The 13,632-nt window shown below is 43.1% G+C and overlaps 1 long non-coding RNA gene across 12 annotated transcripts in view; it reads left to right on the top strand.

The window, feature by feature from the left end:
* The window catches only part of LOC131279953 (uncharacterized), a 165,215-nt gene that overhangs the window by 106,388 nt on the left and 45,195 nt on the right, over positions 1-13,632 (top strand). For 8 of the 12 annotated variants that reach the window (XR_011649830.1, XR_011649833.1, XR_011649827.1 and 5 more), the window contains one exon: positions 1,888-4,796. This is a non-coding gene — a long non-coding RNA (uncharacterized lncRNA). The remainder of the gene's footprint in view (positions 1-1,887; positions 4,797-13,632) is intronic. The other 4 variants (XR_011649837.1, XR_011649828.1, XR_011649836.1 and 1 more) reach the window with 4 other exon arrangements.

Genomic DNA, 13,632 nt, shown 5'->3' with positions numbered 1-13,632 from the left:
ATCGGCCCTTATGTATGGGTAACCATCCTTCCTGTATGTATGTTAAAAATCGGGCCGTAATTATCTTCAAAAATAATAATACTCAGTTTATTGTGACTTTATTTCACTCTTCCAATTTATTCATAACCAAAAATCCTACTTAATGATTGTCCGCAAAAAGACAGTAGGGATAAAGAGGGATGGCAAGAATGCCATATAGGAAGAGAATCTGTCATTTTTAATGATTCCTATGGAATAGCGTGGGGAAGTGCCGCTTTGGGGAGTCCCATTGAATATAATGACAGATTAATTTGGTATAGTCTAAATAGTAAAGGACAACAAAAAATAAATTTTACTAAAAATAATAGTGTTTGGAAACAGAAAGGGAAATGGATCCCTTCTCCATGGTGTAATATCGCATCTATACACAAGCAGAAGAATCCGTGGAAAGTTTTTCTAGGAATAGCTCCTACTATAGAACGGATTGGGAATAATAGTAAGAATGGTCAATATCTGCATTTAAATCAAGTTCATCTTCAGGCATGTGTAAGAGATCCTTCTGTGTTTGTGGTTGGAAAATTAACAATAACCCAAAAATATTCTATTCTATAAAAATGAGGCCTTGCATCCTAGTAGCCATTACCCCGCAACTAACATACTATGGAGAAGGCAAACTAAAAAATTTTACTATCCCCATCTGTGTCAAAGAGAGCCGCCTTCCTCCCTATATTGGTAAAAAATTAGCCTCACAGGTTCAGTCGCTGCAGCTGCCACAGCACGTGCTGCTCTTGGTCACGGCCTCATCAGCTTGCAATACTTTGAACAACAACAACAAATTAGCCTAGAACCCAGTGCGCAGTCTCTTAACTCTATGCAGCAGCAACTAACCTCCCTCGCCCAAGCAGCTTTACAAAACCGCAAGGCCCTTGACTTACAGCTGAAAAAGGGGGAACCTGCCTTTTCCCAGGAAGAATGTTGCTACTATATAAATCTGGTATTGTTGAGCAAAATGTTAAAATACGAGAATCGCGGGAAGGGATACTGCCCTCCCAGTCCTCCTCCTCCCCGATGTTAGTGTTATTAATGGAACTGAACCTGTACCTGTCCCCAGCATGGACTACATTGCCGGCCACTCGAGGAGAGCTGTGCAACTTACCCCACTTTTTGTTACCTTAGGCATTTCTGGAGCCCTAGCCACTGGTACTGCGGGGTTAGGACTCGCTCTTACCCAATATACAAAATTATCTAAGCAATTAATTGGTAATATCCAGGCTTTGTCGAGCACTATACAAGATATTCAAGATCAAATAGACTCTCTAGCTGAGGTAGTGTTCCAGAACAGGAGAGGGTTAGATCTGCTTACAGCAGAACATGGAGGAATATGTCTAGCTCTGCAGGAACAGTGCTGCTTTTATGCCAAGTCTGGCATTGTTCGAGATAAAGTTAAAAGGCTTCAAGAAGACCTGGAGAAAAGAAGAAGGGATTTAGTCAACCACCCCATATGGAGTGGACTCCAGGGATTTCTACCATATCTACTCCCCATACTAGGCCCCTTAGTAACTATACTCCTTATAATATCCTTTGCACCTTGGGCCATAAAAAGAATTATACAACTAGTAAAAGACCAAATCGATTCCGCTCTTAGCAAACCTATTCAGGTATATTATCACCGACTTAACCTTGCTGATCAAGGTATATCTTTACACTAATTAAAACAGCAACTCACCCTCACGAGCGAAAAGCCCCCCAACCTGATATAATGCTGTAAGAAACCTCTAACCTCAAAGAATATATGTTTTTTGAGATGAAACTATATTGTAAACAAACTTGTAACCTTTAAAAATGTAAATTCTTATGTTGTCTTATATCTTATCTGGTATCCTCATAATAACTCTTTTTTCTATCTAGTATCCTAGTGATAACTCTCTACATAATGCAAGGACCAAATTGACTTTGCTCTGAGCAAGCCCATTCAAGTACATTACCATCAACTCCATCTTGCTGACCGAGGCATAAATCCAGAATACCTGGGTGCTGTCCAGCCCCCTCCTACGGGAACAGCATAAAACTTGAAAGTATGCTCCTCACCGGGCAAAAATAACGCACAAGCTGAGGTTGGTACCGCTGGGTGCGAGGCAAAGCACTGTAAAGGAGGGCCAAAACAAAGAAAAGGCCGTTTTCAAGTGCCTTGAGAAGAATGCCTCATTAGCATAGGGGTTCGCTCTGCGCAAACAAGAGATTGCTCTGCGTGAATCCTACCCCAAATTCCCCTCCCCAGAAAAACAGAGCCACAAACAACATGGGGAATGAGGCCTCTACTTCCCCCAGCAGGTTAATGCCAGAAGAATGCTCAGCGAGCATTCCTCCTCCAAACCCTTTAGAGAAAAAGGGAAGAGATGTTGGGGACATTCAGGACAGTGCCTGCCTTCAGCAATACCGGGGAGCGAGAATGGCTGCCAGAGCAAATGCAATAATGGTCTAAACCTCTTTTTATTACGGCTTAAACTTCTCTGTTTAAATCTATATCACTGAACAGCTCCGGCAAAAATCCAGCAGCTCAAACGAGCAACAGGCAGTCCGGCCTAACAAAACCAGGGCAGGTGTAGCCACGCCACCCAATTTCAGGGCACCATGCTTGGCACACACGGCTTATGAAAGCTCCCCAGTATAGCTTACTGTAATTGCAGGCCATCTGCTGAGGCGCTGGACTGGTTAGCCAATGACGGGCAACTGGACTAACCCATCAGTCAACCTAAGACAGGGACATGGCCTTTTGCTGCCATGATTCCCAATGACGGGTAAGACTGATCGCATGACGGGTAAGACAAATTGCTTACTGGGTGTAGTCCCGACCTAAAACAGGCACAGCCCCCCTTTCAGCACGGGAGCACCTTTCAGCCACATGCCACTGCTGAAAATAAGCCCTGCTCTATCATGAGCCGTCGCTGGCTGTTCCTCTCTTCAATTCATAACACATTAAACAGAGAAGGGGGACCTGTGGGGAGCCACCCGCTGTGAGACCTATCTACAGCCTCCCACAACATGGCGGAGCTCACGACATGGCGGAGTTCACAAATCTGCCCTGTCATTTCCTTATTCTTCTTCCTCCCTGCTTCTTTGTTCTCCCCTTCCCGCTGCAACTCAGGTGACCACAGCAATACGCATGTGCAAGGCGCAAAACACTGCAGACCCGGCATGAACTTTCAGCCAATCCCCTCCTTGGACGTCTCCCACCCACAAGACCAGCCTATCACCCATGGACACGTTCCCTTCCCTCTCTATATATCCTCGTGTTTTACCCCCAGTAAACGAGGCTTGATCAGAATCCTGTCTTGCCTCCATTCTTCGTGTCTCTTGTACCCGTCTCTGTGTCGTTTGCTTTGTTTCTAGATCCCCGAGCTTGGTCGGACGGGAGACGTCCTGTCGTATTGGCCTGGCCCGCGGGCGGGTCCGGGTCAAATGCCATGCAACCATCACCACCACCGGGTACCAGGTTTTTCATCACCCCAACCAGGAACTGCACCCACTGAGCAGTAACGCCCCTTCCTGCCTGGCCCCAGAGCGCCTCCCGTCTGCTCTGTGCCTCGGGAAGGTGCCCGTTCCGGCCATGCCCTACCAGGGGAGATGCACACTCTGCCTCTCGTGTCTGGCTTCTTCCACTTCACGCAAGGCTTCTGGGGGCGTCTGTGCGGTCCGGGTCAGAACCCCATTCCTTCCTAGGCCGAGTGACCGTCCCCCGCTGGGTGGACCCCATTGGTTGACCCATGCACCTGTCAAGGCTCACCTGGCTGCCTCCACCTTTTGGCTGCTGTGAGCAGGGCCGCGATGATTGGTGGTGTTCCAGTGTCTTCAGGAGTGCAAAGCCAGGCGGGCCTTTGCACCTGGCAGGCAGGTGTTTTAGACGGTGGACTGTCGCAACGTGCAGGAGGCCATCGAGGGGTCTGCCCTAAGAGGGCGGCAGTGCTGACCTGCGTCGGGACTCCACGGACGCCCAGGGTGGGGCCTGGGGACACTGCTGATGGGTCCGGAGAGTGGGCAGCAGGAGGGTGCATGGCCGCAAGAGGACCGCGGACCCTAGGAAAATCGGGGTCGTGCCTTCTCCACGAGGTTCCTCTCTGGGCGCAGTGGTCTTGGAGGTGTCAGCTCCGTGATGGGGCACAAGCTGCTGGCACGCTGGGTTGATGGCCACCAAGAAAGAGGCACCCCACCTTTTAGGGACCTAGACCACATTGGGGCATCTGCCCGTGCCCCTCCCATGCCCAGGGGTGCTGGCTTTGCGCAGGGTCCGGGCTCCCTGCAGGCACACCGTGTGTCCCGGCTGAGCGGGTGAGGTGGAGCCTGTGGGCAGCGGGGGCGGGGGAAGGGCAGTGCCAGTCCTTTTGGGGGCACAGCCAGGCCCTCCATGGGGAGGGGCTCATCTCCCTTGGGGACACGGCATCTGGCTCCTCCTGGGGGTGGGCAGAGACCGCGCCCTGCCCAGGGAGCCCCAGCCTGACCCGCTGCCCTTGCCTCCCCCAGGGCAGGCCCAGGGGCACTGCCACTGGGCACAGGTGTGTAACCGGACTCTTGGAAGGTTCTGGCACGACAGAGCGCCTCCTCCCACCTCAGCCCGGCGTGCGCCCCCGGCCTGCTGCACTAGCAGCCACGCTGGCACAGCACTGGCAGGAGCAGAAGCTGCGTGCCTCGCCCACACTGTCCGAACCCGGCGCCGCAGCCAAACGACCGTTTGCCGACAGCCACGTCCAGTTCTGAACCGCGACATGCCGTCTTGCGTCCCAGGAGGACAGCCTTCCACCGGGACCCCTCCTCTGTGCAGGGTGAGTGACATTTCCCACCGCATTTGACGTTTTTTTTTTTATAATGACAATTTTATTTTATTTTATTATTCATTTTTTAAAAATATTACATTCAAAAAATATGAGGTCCCATTCAACCCCAACGCCCCCACCCCACCACTCCCTCCACAGCAACACTCTCTCCCATCATCATGTCACATCCATTGCATTTGGTAAGTACATCTCTGGGTATCGCTGCACCTCATGGTCAATAGTCCACATCATAGCCCATACTCTCCCACGTTCCATCCAGTGGGCCCTGGGAGGATCTACAATATCCGGTAATTGTCCCTGAAGCACCACCCAGGACAACTCCAAGTCCCGAAAACGCCTCCACATCTCATCTCTTCCTCCCATTCCCTGCACCCAGCAGCCACCATGGCCACTTTTCCCACACCAATGCCACATTTTCTCTGTGGACCTTGGATTGGTTGTGTCCATTGCACTTCTATGTCAAGAGGGGCTTAAATTCCACATGGATACTGGATGCAATCCTCCTGCTTTCAGTTGTAGGCACTCTAGGCTCCATGGTGTGGTGGTTGACCTTCTTCAACTCCATGTTAGCTGAGTGGGGTAAGTCCAATAAATCAGAGTGTAGGAGTTGAAGTCTGTTGAGGCTCAGGGCCTGGCTATCATATTGTCAGTCCAGAGATTCAAATCCCCTAGATATATCTTAAACCCCAGCACCAACTACAATTCCCATAAAGTAGCATGAAAGACTTGTGAAAAGAGATCCCATCTGAGCCCAGTTCCATCACGCGGAAACACCAGCTCCAAAGAAGGGCCAACTGACATGGCAGTGAACCCCATCTGCCATGACCATAGAACCCGTGGGTCTCTTTAGCCCTCTAAAGAACCAATACCTGGGCTTGTATCTACTTTATCTGTCTCTGAGACTCTGCTCAGGTGTGCATAAGGGCAATCCTTGTGACAACCTCCAGACTCTTTTTTAGAGACTCATAGCCATATAAACTCATTTCTCCTTTCCATTTCCCCCTTAACTTAAGTTAAACAGCATTTTAATCTCCTGTTATTATATGTAGACAGGGATATTCTGCTGGACCACGTTGAACCTTTAATTCAAGGTCATTTTCTAGTTGCATCATCAGCTGGTATTTGGTAGTGATCCCTCGGTGCCAGGGAGGCTCATCCCCAGGTGTCATGTTCCATGCTGGGGGGATTGCATTGCATTTACATGCTGAGTTTGGCTTTGAGACGGGCCACATTTGAGTAACATGAAGGCTGTCAGGAGTAAACTCCTAGGCACAGTGCTGCTCTAGTCCTTGTTCTTATTTCAGGTGTATAGGCTCACAAGCATAATCATTAGTATCAGGGGCTCACTGTTGGACCCTCATTCCTTCCTGGTCCTTACCGTTGCACCTGGGGGACTGCTGCTGCTCCCTGAGGGACCACGACAGAACCTCTGGCCAGGAACCCAGTACCCCCCAGCTGTTGTTTTTAATTGTTTCCACTATGAGTATATCCAAACATTACCGTGCACCCTGGACACATGCCCTGTATAACTCCCTGTCAACCATATATCGCCTGTCAACAACATCCCATACCAGTATTCCTCCGCTGCCATTGTTGAACCACTCTGTGATCCAAAACTTCCTGAAAAGTGAAGCCCATTATAATGCCAGGTTCCCTTACTAGTAAAATGGAATATAGCGATAAGTTTAAAGGTTAGATCTAGAATACATATTAATTTGGAAAAATTCTACATCCTATCTTTTTCTTTTCTTTTTTCATAATTATTGAGCTGCTCTTCACAAGAGCCTTAGATCACAGTGATTCATATATACAATATACAGTACTCCCGCACATCCACCATAAAACCTTTTCCCTTCCACAGCGATAATCTTATAACTTATTCATATCATATTTACTTAAACTGTTGTACAGACTCTGAGACAACAGCTTTCAAACAAGGTGACACCTGTGCTTACATTGTGGTCCATACTTTAGGATATACAGTATTCTAAATTTTTAGTTATCCTATGTTTTACATTATGGTTTACATTATTAGTCTGTCATCCCCTATATGTTTTTTGTGTAATATTACATGTTTTATATCCATCCTTGTGTACTCTCACGAAACTCCTCTCTTATCCCCACATTTACCTTGGTTCCATCCATTCAACATCCATTTTCCCCTCCCCTTGGGGCCTACAGTGACAGCCATCTCCACTTCCTGAGGAGCCACGTCCAGAGATACTTGAAATAGTGTTCAGGGCCTGACTTGCTCAACTGCCCTAATGCCCTGGGAGCCACCCTTTCTCTCGAGAGATACAGTTCCCTCTATTTGATGGCATTAGTCCTCCCCCGGATGTTGGTCCACCCCAACTCTCACTACTTGGTTTTTACCCAATGGTACAACCCACCCTGGCAAAATGAGCATTCAGACATTCCCCAGGAGTCCGTCCCACATCAGACCATTTCCTCTGAGCATCCTAAACAGGTAACCCTCCTAATTATATTTTGATACGATTTTCTCAGCATTTTACTCTCAACCAACACCTGACACTCTCCTATGTTCGTATGTTGCCCCTCCCTCCCCCCAATTTTTTGGCAATATTACCCATCCACCCATCCGCACCCCCCTCAAACCCACAAAGCCCCACCCAAAGGCAACTCCTTGCCCCCATTTTATCTCTTCTTTGTGCTCATACTTACCACCAACTCATCATAGATTCCACCCCTGCAGACGTCGGCTCACATCCTTCCTCCACCCCCTGATTTCCTGTAAGCCTATCTTCCAGTCTCTAGCTGTCTGAGGCAGCTTGCTTATTTCATATCATTGAGGTCATGTAGTATTTGTCCTTCAATGCCTGGGTTGCTTCACTCAACATAAGGTTCTCAAGATTCATCCATCCTATCACGTGTGTTTGTAGTGTATTTGTTCTTACAGCCGAGTAGTGTTCCATTGTATGTATATATCACATTTTATTGATCCACTCATCTGTTGATGGGCATTTGGGTTGATTCCAACTTTTGGCGATAGTGAACAATGCTGCTATGAACATTGGTGTCCATATATCGGTCTGTGTCCTTGCTTTCAGTTCTGCTGGGTATATACCCACCAGCGGTATTGCTGGGTCATATGGCAAATCTATGGTTAGTTTTTAGCAAAACTGCCAAACTGTCCTCCAGAATGGTTGGATCCTTCTGCATTCCCACCAGCAGTGGATGAGTGTTCCCCTTTCTTCACATCCTGTCCAGCATTTGTATTCTTCTGTTTTTTTCATAGCTGCCAATCTTATGGGAGTAAGATGGTATCTCACTGTAGTTTTGATTTGCATTTCCCTGATAGCTGGCAATTTGGAGCATTTTTTCATGTGCTTTTTAGCCATTTGTATTTCTTCTTTGGAGAAGTGTCTGTTTAAATCTTTTTCCCATTTTTAAAATGGGTTGTTTATCTTTTTATTTTCAAGATATATGAGTTCTTTATATATGCAAGTTATAAGTCTCTTATCAGATATATCGTTGCCAAGTATTTTCTCCCATTGTGTGGGTTCCCTTTTTATTTTCTTGACAAACTCCTTTGAGGTGCAGAAGGCTTTAATTTTGAGGAAGTCCCATTTATCTATTTGTTCTTTTGCTGCTCGTGCTTTTGGTGTGATAGTCATGAAGCCATTTCGTATTACAAGGTCCTGTAGATGTTTCCCTACACTGCTTTCCAAGGTCTTTATGGTCTTGGCTCTTATATTTAGGTCTTTGATCCATCTTGAGTTGATCTTTGTATAAGGTTTGAGATGGTAATCCTCTTTCATTCTTCCACATATGGATATCCAGTTCTCCAGGCACCATTTGTTGAATAGGCCATTCTCTCCCAGTTGAGAGGGTTTGGTGGCTTTATCGAATATTATATGGCTATATATATGAGGTTCTATATCAGAACTTGCAATTCGATTCCATTTGTCTGTGTGTCTCTCCTTATGCCAATACCATGCTGTTTTCACTACTGTAGCTTTGTAGTATGTTTTGAAGTCAGGCAGTGTGATTCCACCAATTTCGTTTTTCTTTTTCAATATATCTTTGGCTATCGGGGGTCTCTTTCCTTTCCAAATAAATTCCATAGTTAGTTTTTCTAGTTCCTTAAAGAAGGCTGTGTTGATTTTTATTGGGATTGCATTGAATGTGTAGATCAGTTTTGGTAGAATAGACATCTTAATAATATTTAGTCTTCCTATCCATGAACAAGGAATATTCTTCCATTTATTTAGGTCTTCTTTGATTTCCTTGAACAGTCTTGTATAGTTCTCAGTGTATAAGTTTTTTACATCTTTAGTTAAATGTATTCGTAAACATTTGATTTTTTTATTTAGCATTGTGAATGGTATTTGTTTCTTGATTTCCTCCTGATCTTGCTCATTATTGGTGTACAGTAATGCTACTGATTTTTGCACATTGATCTTATAACCTGCGACTTTACTAAACTCATTTATGAGTTCTAGAAGCTTTGTTGTAGATCTCTCAGGGTTTTCTATGTATAGGATCATGTCATCTGCAAATAATGAAATTTTGACTTCTTCCTTTCCAATTTGAATGCCTTTTATATCTGATTCTTGCCTCAGTGCTCCAGCAAGTACTTCTAAGACAATGTTAAATAGAAGGCGAGACAATGGGCATCCTTGTCTTGTTCCTGATTTTAGAGGGAAGGATTTTAGGATTTCTCCATTGTAAACAATGTTGGCTGTAGGTTTTTCATATATACTCTTTATCATGTTCAAAAAATTTCCTTGTATTCCGATCTTTGGAGTGTTTTTATCAAGAAAGGGTGCTGTATTTGTCAAATGCTTTTTCTGCATCTATAGATATAATCATGTGATTTTTTTCCTTCAATCTGTTTATATGGTGTATTACATTGATTGATTTTCTTATGTTGAACCATCCTTGCATACCTGGAATATATCCCACTTGGTCGTGGTGTATAATTCATTTAATTTTTTGTTGAATACGATTAGCAAGTATTTTGTTAAGTATTTTTGCGTCTACGTTCATTAGAGAAATTGGTCTAATTTTCCTTTCTTGTGGTGTCTTTGTTTGGCTCTGGTACTAGGGTAATGTTGGCATCATAGAAGGAGTTAGGCAATGTTCCTTCTGTTTCGATTTTTTGGAATAATTTCAGCAGGATTGGTGTTAGTTCTTTCCGGAATATTTTGTAGAATTCAGCTGTGAAGCCGTCTGGCCCTGGGCTCTTCTTAGTTGGGAGGTTTTTAATGACTGATTCTATCTCTTTACTTGTGATTGGTTTGTTAAGATCATCAATTTCTTCTTTTGTCAATATGGGCTGCTTATGTGTTTCTAGGAATTTGTCCATTTCCTCTGAATTGTCATTCTTGTTGCAATATAGTTTTTCAAAGTATCCTCTTATGATAGTCTTTATTTCTGTGGGGTCAGTGGTGATATCACCTTTCTCATTTCTTATTTTGTGTATTTGCATCTTCTCTCTTTTTTTCTTTGTTAGTCTCGCTAAAGGGTTGTCAATTTTGTTGATCGTCTCAAAAAACCAGCTCTTAGCCTTGTGTATCTTTTCAAGTGCTTTCTTATTTTCTATTTCATTTAGTTCTGCTCTTATCTTTGTTATTTCCTTCCTTCTTTTTCCTGTTGGATTACTTTGTTGTTTTTTTTTCTAATTCCTTCAAATGTGCAGTTAGTTCTTCAATTTTTGCTCTTTCTTCTTTTTTGATATATGAATTTATGGCTATAAATTTCCCTCCCAGTACTTCTTTTGCTGCATTCCATAAATTTTGGTATGTTGTGTTATCATTATCATTTGTTTCAAGGTAGTCATTGATTTCTTTTGAGATTTCCTCTTTGACCCACTCTTTTCCTAAGAGTGTGCTGTTTAATTTCCAAATCATGGTGTGAAATCTGGGCCTCTGTCCCTTGCAAATTTCCAGCTTCACTCCACTGTGGTCAGAGATATTGTTTCGTATGATTTCAATCTTTCTGAATTCATTAAGCCTTTCTTTGTGGCCTAGCATATGGTCTATTTTGGAGAATGATCCATGTGCGCTTGAGAAAAATGAGTATCCTGCTGTGTTTGGGTGTAATGATCTATATATATATCTATTAGATCCCGCTCCTCTAATATACTGTTCAAGTTTTTTTTTTCTTTAGTGATTCTCTTTTGAGATGTTCTCTCAAGCGTTGATAGTGGTGTATTAAAATCCCCCACTATAATTGTAGATGCATCTTATTCTTTCACTTAGTTTTTCCAGCGTTTGCCTCACGTATTTAGAGGCACCCTTGTTAGGAGCATAAATATTTATGATTGTTTGATCTTCTTGACCGATTGTCCCTTTCACTAAAATGTAGTATCCTTCTTTGTCTCTCACAATTGTTTTGCTTTTAAAGTCTATTTTGTCTGATATTAATATAGCTACTCCAGCCTTTTTTTGGTTATTGTTTGCTTGTATGATTGTTTTCCAGCCATTCACTTTCAACCTCCATGAGTCTCTGGGTCTAAGATGTGTCTCTTGTAGACAGCATATAGATGGGTCATATTTCCTTATCCATTGTCCCAGTCTGAATCTTTTGATAGGTGAGTTTAATCCATTGACATTCAGTGTTATTACTTTCAAGGAATTATTTGTGTTAGCCATATTTTGATTGGACTTGTGTTTGTCATATTTTGTTTGCTTTTTTTTTTCCTTCTCTTTTTGTCTTTTTTGTTGCTCTTACACTCTCCTCCAACTCTGCCTGTCCTGTTTTTTCCCTTTCTTCCTGCAGAACTCCCTTTAGAATTTCTTGAAGGGGAGATTTGTTGTAGGCATACTCTTTCAGTTTCTGCTTATCTGCGAATATTTTGAACTCTCCATTATATTTGAATGCTAATTTAGCTGGATAGAGTATTCTTGGTTGGAAATTTTTTTTCCTTTAGCACCTTGACTATATCATACCACTGCCTTCTTGCCTCCATCGTTTCAGATGAGAAATCAGCACTTAATCTTATGGAGCTTCCCTTGTATGTGATGGTTTTCTTTTCTCTTGCTGCTTTTAGAATTTTCTCTTTGTCTTGAGCGTTGGATAATTTGACAAGTATATGTCTTGGGGTGGGCCTGTTGGGGTTTATGACGAGTGGGGTGCGCTGTGCTTCTTGGATATGTACATCTGTCTCTTTCAGTAGATTTGGGAAGTTTTCATCCATTATTTCCTGCAACAGTCCTTCTGACCCCTTTCCCTTCTCTTCTCCTTCTGAAATGCCTATAGTACATATGTTTGAGCGTTTTGCATTATCATTCAGGTCCCTAAATCCTAGCTGGGTTTTTTCTGTCTTTTTATGGACCAATTCTACTATCTGTTTGATTTGTGATGTACTGTCTTCCACATCACTAATTCTCTGCTCTGCCTCTTCTGGTCTGCTGATATTTGCTGCAAGTGTATTTTTGATTTCTTGAACTGTGGTGTTCATTCCCATCATATCTGTTATCTTTTTGCATATGTCTGCAATTTTCCCTCCAAGTGTTGTCTTCATGTTGTTAACCTCTTCCTTTACTTCATTAAATTTGTCGGTGATAAATGTTCTGAGATCTTTCATTACTTGTGCGAAGTTCTACTCCCCTTCCTGATTTTTAGTTTGTTCATTGGATTCAGCCATGTTTTCCTGATTACTGGTTTGGTTTGTAGATTTTTGTTGCTGTCTGGTCATCATTTTATCTTGACGGGTTTAATCAGTTCCTTAGCTTCTTTGTATAGTCTTTGAGATTAATTAGCTGTTGTTTTTGTGTAAGTGTTATATCTCCTCTTTGTCACTTTGTTCTTCATATTCTAATTTCTTACTGCTGGTTGAGTTCACTTTAAAGGAAAGTATTAGGGCTGGGGAAAGGCAATTGTGTGAGCAAGGAAAAAGTGTAAAGTAGTAATGGTGATATATGTTAACAGCGCAACAATATGAGATATGGGAGGATGGATGTTAGATTCAAGTAAGTTGTGTAGAGTTATAGCACAAGGTAGAGTACCTATAATGAGGCAGTCGACTGAATATGGGAGAATATGGTATGAATTAAAAAGCTATTGTTTTCGTGAGAGAGGGAAAGAGAAAAGAAAGGCAATAGTTTCAAGAGTGGATAACAGACAGAAAACAAAACTAAGGTATTACAAATGAAGAGTTAGACACTTTGTGGATCAAAGAAAGGGAGGTGGAATATAGGAGAGACAGTAGATGATGGAGGATATCAAGATATAGGGAAAAGGGGATAGTGTAGGTAGCCAAAATAAAATCTATTCACACAGAAATGAGGCAGTGGAGGATGAGGAAACCCAGCAAATGTGAGGTGTTCCCTGCAGCAACTATTGTAGTTAAGATAAAATAAAATAAGAAGAAAATGAGGGACAAGAGAGAGAGAAAAGAAAAAAAAAAGAGAGAGAAGAAAGGAAGATCCAATCACATTTCAATCCCCTTCAGTTTAAATAATACAATTGATCTCCAATATGCAAAACAGCCAATTCTAAATCATTAACCTGATTGTGTAAAGCTACCACAACAGTAGCAGCAGCTGTAATGATTCCAATCAGTCCCAAGATGCTTATAAGCAGCAGTCCACTAAAGCATTTAGTCCGTTTCAAAAATTCTTTTTTTAAAATGTAGAATTAGATATGAGTTTATTAAAAATATTTTATATCCATATTAACATATTCTATAGCCAAAAACAAACCATTTTGAAGTATTGTGAGGCAGGATAGAATAGGGAGATATCGGGGAGGAACAGAAAACTCAAAGAGCTACAAAAACACCACCTAATAAATGATGCTAGGCAACAACCTGTTGACTTGCACAAGCAAGTTATCTGGGGGCAGCGCACAGCATTCA

This window comes from Dasypus novemcinctus, chromosome 10 (genome assembly GCF_030445035.2).
Source record: "Dasypus novemcinctus isolate mDasNov1 chromosome 10, mDasNov1.1.hap2, whole genome shotgun sequence".
NCBI classification, from domain to species: domain Eukaryota; kingdom Metazoa; phylum Chordata; class Mammalia; order Cingulata; family Dasypodidae; genus Dasypus; species Dasypus novemcinctus.
Note: the sequence above shows the minus strand (reverse complement) of the source record. Positions and strands in the feature narration are given on the sequence as shown.